We start from the raw sequence: 7876 nt of genomic DNA on the forward strand, positions 1-7876 counted from the left end.
CTCTATATTTTTGTTTTCTAGGTGTATGTAATGTAAGATATTGAGTTATTTGTGTCGATGAGGAAGGTATTGATTGATCAGTTAAAAATGATGTATTTTGAGATTGTAAACAAGAATTAGAAAATGACTTATCTTGGTTTAATGGAGTACTTGTAGAAACTAGAGCATTAGATATTAGATTAGAAATACTTGAATCTAGACATGCCGTAGTATTGCAAGAATCTTCTTTAGTAATCATTGTGAAATCAGTAGGAACAGCATGGCGTAATAGAACTTTTTTTTCTGCAGTTTTGTACATACATTCCAAGAAATGATGTGAACAAACTTTGAAGTACTCTATGATTTTCCAATTAAATCTTGCCGATTACAATTTATAAACCATTGCTTGGACCTAAAATAGTAGTATTAATTAGATACAATTATTGATAAGCATTAACAATAATTAGTAATAGCTAACGTTCAACTTACATAGATTCGTCTTTAGGAAATTTAAACAGTTTACACTTCTTCGTGATATACTTAAAATAATTTATACGTCCTTTACAAGACATACATAAACCATGATGATTATATTAATATAAACTGCACAAAAAATATAAAATACAAAAAAAAAATTTGGTATAAGCACAGAATATAATAATAAAAACATTGAAATTTATTAATTTAAAAACATTACAAATTGCGATAACAATAAAACGTGATAGTTATCATAACTAATCAATGCTACCAAAAGTGCAAATGGTAAAATTATGTTTTTTCCCAGATACTTGTCACTACTGCAGACCTGCGGTCGTTGAATCTCTATTATCAGCTTGCCACCCAGAAGTGTCCAACCCCTGATACAATAACCAAGTTACTTGAGCGGCCATGCCATAGAGTAATATTATATTTATAATCATAACTCTATGGGCCGTTCTACACCGTTATCTCAATGTTAACAATTGAAACATTATGTATTCATAGATATTATTAGAATTTTATAATATCTATGTATGCATTGCGTATATTTTATCTTTATTATTAGCCAATTATTTATCACTATTTTTTTTTTTTTTTTATACCATTCGTATTTTATTTTTTTATACATGACGTATAATACGATATTATACAATTTACATGACTAGCTGTAACAAAACAATTTAAGGCGCCTTGTTTTGAATTCAAATTATACAAATTACAAAAAATGCTACAAAAAGAATATACACATCAATAATTGTGTATACATTTTTAAATTAGGAAGTTAAAACAATTTTAAATTTAAAATTGACAATTTTTATTCGATACACAATATCATAAGAATGTATAAATTACACGAATAAGATAATAATGTAAATACCTATTAACTTAAAAGCAAATATATTACACATGTAACTGATATTATAATACAAGTGTGATCATACAGAAAAAAAAAAGTAATAATTTTACATTGAAACGTTAATTATCGTTAACTTTAAATTAAATGTTTAACATTTACACTCTGCGGTAGTGAATACAATTTAACGAATTTACTCATGAAAGAGTAATACAGAGCCAATTTAACCAAATAGTGGTAAATCAAGAAGTAACTTATGTATACAGCAAAGGAGAAACGGTATACATATTACTAAAACGTTACAAAACATCTATTAAAGCCCATAAAATTACAATTTAAAAAATTTTTGAATGGAGAAATAATTTTCAATTACCCCGTGATCATATTAATAACTTAAATTCATTTAATGAGAATTATTACTATTTATGATATTGAACCTGCTATCAATAATTTTAATGAAACACGAGTTCACAACGAGTCATTTTTAAATAAAAAACCTTTATTTCGTGTTACGCAAAATTATTGGTTGGATATAATGCACGACTCGTTCGAAATGTCATGATATGTGCCATATTATTTAATATTACACTGAAAATATCAAGCATTTTTCTTTATATACTCTAATTTTAAGAAAAATTAATTTTAAATATGGTTCAATTGAAATAGGTAATATTTTTCTTCCCATGAATACTAATAATTTTGCAAAACTATCATCTCAAAAGGTCTGCGCGAAAAATTATGACTTTATACATTCCTTGTGATTGATAAATTTTTATTTTTTTCTGTAAATGAAGCAATAAATTTAAAGATGTATATATTGTGGATTTTATGGTTTATAGGGAATTTTTTGATGTTTTAAATGGATTTTAATTTTTTTGAACATATTTGACCTATTTCTCGTATTATGACTTGCGTCATACAAATTATTTTCATTTTTAACTTAACATCAGGTAATTCGGTTTTAAATTACACGAGGATTATTCAGTAAATTAAAATTTATTGGCAGACAACCGTCGATCATTTAAGTTTCAAAACATTAAAGAAGCTCTTATTGTATATTGTAATGCAAACGTATTTTTTTGAAAAGACATCTTTTGATATTTTTAGAACATTTTTTATACAGATATTGGATACGTGTCATTTAATTTTATTTCATACAATTAACCAAATACAAACAATTGGTTTTAAAGACCACTTAAGTATTAAAGTATGTCATCAGTTATTTCACCAAAAAATATTTTAACTCTAATGGGAATAGAAAGGTTGAGAATCGAAAAAAGAAAAAATGTTGGATGATTTTAGTTTTTTGAACTATAAATTACCTAGAAAATGTTATCATAAAATAAATTTAGGAGGCCTTTAAATAGGAGGCCCCCTATTCGGCCAAAATGTACCCTTCCCTTTCGGCCAACGCAGTTTCTTTAAAATTTACAATTTTAACAACTTATGAGTTATGATTATATCCAAAACTGTGATTTTTTTTTTAAAATTATTACTTACCTAATACTTTATGAAAACATGATAAAATAAAATAATATAAAATAACAAAATGTTACAATAAAATGTTGTAATATAATACATTATTCGAATAGAAATTAATAAAGTATTAATTATAAATTCTTTATTAATTGATATAACTATTAACTATAAAGGTATTAACCTACGAGTATATGTTACGAGCGGTATAATAATCGTGTAGTAAGTACGAAACATTTAAACGAAAAATTTCACAAATTTTATATACAAAAAATAAAGTTTTTAATTTTAAATAAATATGCTATTAGTCATTTAAAAAAAAAATCACTTTATTAGGTATGTTAAATAATAATCCTCATTTCTACCTATATAATTATTAAAATATATAATATGTACAAATTTTTAGTCAGTATTAGGTCAGGCCAAGGCCTGACTGACCTCCGTAGTTTCGCCTATGCTCACTCTCCAATGTAAGTTTAATTTCGTCCATAGTTGATTTTTTGGAAGTAAAGATAAACCAGCGTCATTTCTTGTTTGACAAACCTAATACAATGTAAAACGCCATCCAATATCAGTTATAATGATGTGTCTAAAGTATACCTATAATATACTCTATAAGCAATAGAGTATAGTAGTAATGCCAAAATGTTATGTTTATGTACCTTATCGTTTTCATCTTATCTCATTTGTATATATAATGGAAAACCAATTATTTATCGTGGTCATCAATTTAACACGACACACATACACACACACACACATTGTATGAAACAATTATAAACACTCAGTATAAAAGTGTTCTAGCATAGTACGTACCTATACTTTTTAGTACCTACCAAGTCGTGACAGACATTTTTTAACTACAATTTAAAATACATTAAAATAATTTATAATGGCTGAATTCATTGAAAGTAACCGGGTAAAGTGTTATTAATTTTTGAAAATTATAAGTTTTCAAAAGCTAATACAAAATTGGACGGCAAAACTCGTTGGAAATGTATTAATCGTAAATGTGCTGCTATATTATATACAAATCAAACAAATACAATTTGTTCCGAAAAAGAGAATATAATACACATAAACCATGACCATATACAAGGAATTTAATTGATCGTCAAATACTTAATACAGCTTGTAAAAAAAAAGCTGATAAGGATCTTCATAACAGACCAAAAAAAATTATCATGGAAGAAATATGTAAAACTCCAGCATTGAATACTAATATTATAGACGTTCAAAGAATAAGTAAAAATATTTATGAAAAAACGAAAGAAAATTTTTCCTGCTAATCCTGTGAGCCTTTTTTATTATTAAATGATATAGAAAAAAATGTGGTTATATTTTCTTGTAACACAAATTTAAAATTACTATCTGAAATAGATACAATATATATGGATGGTACATTTAAATTTTGTCCTCGGTTTTTACACAAATGTTTATCATTCATATACTTAAAAATGGTCATTATATTCCTATAATTTTTTGTTTATTCTTAAACAAAAGTTATGAAATTTATGTATATACTTTTAATAAAATAAATAGTCTATTAAATCAATTTAATATACAATTTTCTCCAAAACGGATCACAATAGACTTTGAAATGGCAAACGTTGAAATAGTGGATTGTAGATTTCATCTGACTCAAGCTTGGTGGCGAAGTGAACAAAAATTTGGATTATCCGTAGATTATAAAAATATGTCATCTGAAATAGGAAAATGGATTAAACACACTTTTGGGTTATTGTTTTTAGACCCACATGAAGTATCAGAATGTTTTGTAAATGATTTTATGTCAGACTGTCCTGATGATGAAAGATTAAAAAAATACTGTGATTACTTAATTGATAATTTCATAAATAAAGAAAGCTTATTTCCACCTCAATATTGGGCTGCTGCGTCGGCAAGTTTGGCTAGAACTACTAACGCTTGCGAGTCGTTCTACTCTTTTTTTAATCAATGCTTTTATAAACATACTCCACCCATAATGAGCTGGTTAGCTGTACTTATAAATGAAGTCCAAACAGATATATACATAAAAATTAAAAGTATCAACATTTTAAAAACACCTTGTGATACAAAAAATGTGAAACGGCAAAGACGAAATAAAGCTTACATTGAAGACTATAAAAATAATAAAATATGTCGTTACAAATTTGTCAAACAAATATCATATAATTATAAAAAATAAAACTTTTGAATGCATATTTAATTATTATTATATTTGTATTCGACTAATGTATTATATCATAACATTTTATTGTATTGCCAATTATTTTATTTTATTATTTTTTCATAAAGTATTAGGTAGGTAATAATTTTTTTTTTTTTTTTTTTAAATCACATTTTTGGATACAATCATAACTCATAAGTTGTTAAAACTGTGCTGGCCGAAAAGGAACAGTGGCCAAAAAGGAAAGGGTAACGGGGTGACGCCCGAATAATCCATCCATTGAATCGGCAATTTTGATAATATTAAAAGTATTTGAATATTTAACTATAAATAAGTAATATTACATAATAAAATTATGAGTTCAAATATTTTCCTGTGAAAAAAAATATCCTTGCTTTATTTATTATTTTTTAAGAATAAAATAATAATATAATGACAATAAAATATAGTCGTTCCGTGCGAACGTGTTTGCTGCACGATAATATATTATAGAAAGATCTGATATACAAAGCACAAATCGTCGAATCGACCGTCTGTACTTTGTATCACCACCCGTGTCGGTAGTGGGTATATAATACATAGCTTAATACATGGTGTACAGTGTACAGTAAACAGTTGTTGCTATTACAGTTTACACAGCTTAACAATTTGCAAAGGTTTTTCTGTATCTATGATTTTATATTTACAAATTTATAAATTATGAGTGCCATAAACGTTTAACGTATGGGAAAACGTGACAATGAGAGTGATTAGAATATAGTAATAGATTTAACGACGATTTTTAGAAATCTTCAGGTCAAATAAATTGTTTTTTGTACAATTTTTTACCTCAAATTGTAGCTCAGCATCATATTTTCTCGAGTATTAATGTAAGCAAATAAAATAGCAAACTTTGTTGATTTTTTTCTTTATGTCTCATGAAGTTCTTAGATCAAACGTTTATTATGCCTTAATAAATTGTAATACATAATTTATTTATTTACTGTTATATACCCTCATTGTAATTTTATTCTATTATTTATTTTTGAAAATTTGTTATGTATTGTGTATTTTGTAATCAGTCATCTTTGACTTGTATCTATTTACAAATTCTCTATCTTTTGTTAAAGGGTTCACACCCGTTAACAACTAATAATAAATAAATAAATAAATAAAATGGAGCCCATTTGAAATATTCAGAACTGACTGGTCATCGAATTTTACTAATACCTTTGCAAGATCATAAACTTAATACTTTTTAAGAGCATAGTTATAAACTTATAATGCAAGGATAATTATTGAAAACATGACTAATACTTGAAAAAATCTCTATATAATTTTTTCTGCAAGTAGTTAGAGGTATGGTTTATTTATATACAATTATATGAAGTTAAAAATGCCTTAAAGCTAAGAAATTTATCAAAAACACGGTGGACAGCAAGAGCAGATAGGTCAAAGATTTATAGGGCTCATAAGAAGCTATTATTAAAAGTCTTGATGAAATATATTCCGATAATGGAAATGTTGATAAGAGATAAATATTTAAAACACTTGACCTTCATAAACAATTACTTTCATTTTCTTTGTAATTTTTATGAAAAATATTATGTAGGTAAAAATTAAAATGTCTTACTGAAACTCTTGAAACCAAACATTTAAGTATACATATATGCTGCTATAGTTTTAATTGATAGTACTATGAAAATTATAATTGAGATAAAATCTGATAATTGATGAATAAGCTGTAAAAAATTAAATCAATAGCACTTTATCTTTTGTAACTTTACCTGGAACAAACCTCGAAAGTTATTTTAAAACAAATCACCGTAAAAGATGACATATAAAACAAATCGGCTTAAGTCCATCATCTGATGTATAATTTACTACATATTTATTTAACCGAAGAAATTTGATGTTAATTTTTGATACACTGATCACATTATCAAATGTCAATTTTAAATAATGTATTTCTTCTGTTCAGCCATCGTTCAAATTATTTTCACAAAATTTAGACAAATTAAGTATTACTGTTGAATACATTACAAATTCTCTCATTTTATTTCCACTAGATAGTACAGGCTCTATTCTAAAAGATCTAGGTTTAGTCAAAACTCAACCAGAAATATTATTTGATATGTTGCAAGATGATTCAAAATATTCAAATAATTTTTCAATAATTTTTAGTGCATTAAAATCCGGGCCCTAGCGATGAGTTATAAATGTATTATAAAGGGTGTTGTGATGACAAAACCCCCACAGATCTGTCTTGAAGTATTTTTTGATATTCCCCTCTATGACATTTTGAATTACGCCACTGGCCTCCACCACGAATATTTGCTATAAACAACCAGCTGTGGGAACAGTTTACTTGGTTACTTGTACAAGTGCTCAATTATTGGCGTATTTATTTGGGTATTGTCTAGTACTCGACTTTTTTTTGAGTACTAGACATTTTTCGACTACTCGAATTCTGAACTCGACTCGACATCAAAATACAATACTCGCTCAACACTAGTTTTTTTAATGTGTTGTTTTATTATTTATTCATCAGATAACAATTACCTAAAATTTTTTATCTTTTAATGCAATTAGAAAATCGTTAAGGTAATGTAAGTATACAACCATTATTTCCTTTGTTATTTAATTACGATGTTTTTAATTTTTTTTGTACAGTTTTATGAAATTTGCAAACGATTTAATATTGACTTAACCTATTAATTATTATGACGATGTATTGATATAGCTGCTCGAAAAAATACTATGATTTGGTGGGAAGTGTAGATTAAAGCCGCATTCCCACAACTGGTGTACTGCCAAATACGCCAATAATTGAGCACTTGTACAAGTAACCAAGTAAACTGTTCCATTTACATGACTAGCTGTAACAAAACAATTTAAGGCGCCTTGTTTTGAATTCAAATTATACAAATTACAAAAAA

At 26.4% G+C, this 7876-nt stretch overlaps 1 pseudogene; it reads right to left on the bottom strand.

Annotated features, from left to right (window-relative positions):
• LOC112599427 overlaps nt 1–562 on the bottom strand; it is a 790-nt pseudogene extending 228 nt beyond the window's left edge.
• Nucleotides 563–7876: the final 7314 nt, after the last annotated feature.

Source organism: Melanaphis sacchari, unplaced genomic scaffold (assembly GCF_002803265.2).
Source record: "Melanaphis sacchari strain LSU unplaced genomic scaffold, SCAv2.0 Contig516_pilon_pilon, whole genome shotgun sequence".
NCBI lineage: Eukaryota > Metazoa > Arthropoda > Insecta > Hemiptera > Aphididae > Melanaphis > Melanaphis sacchari.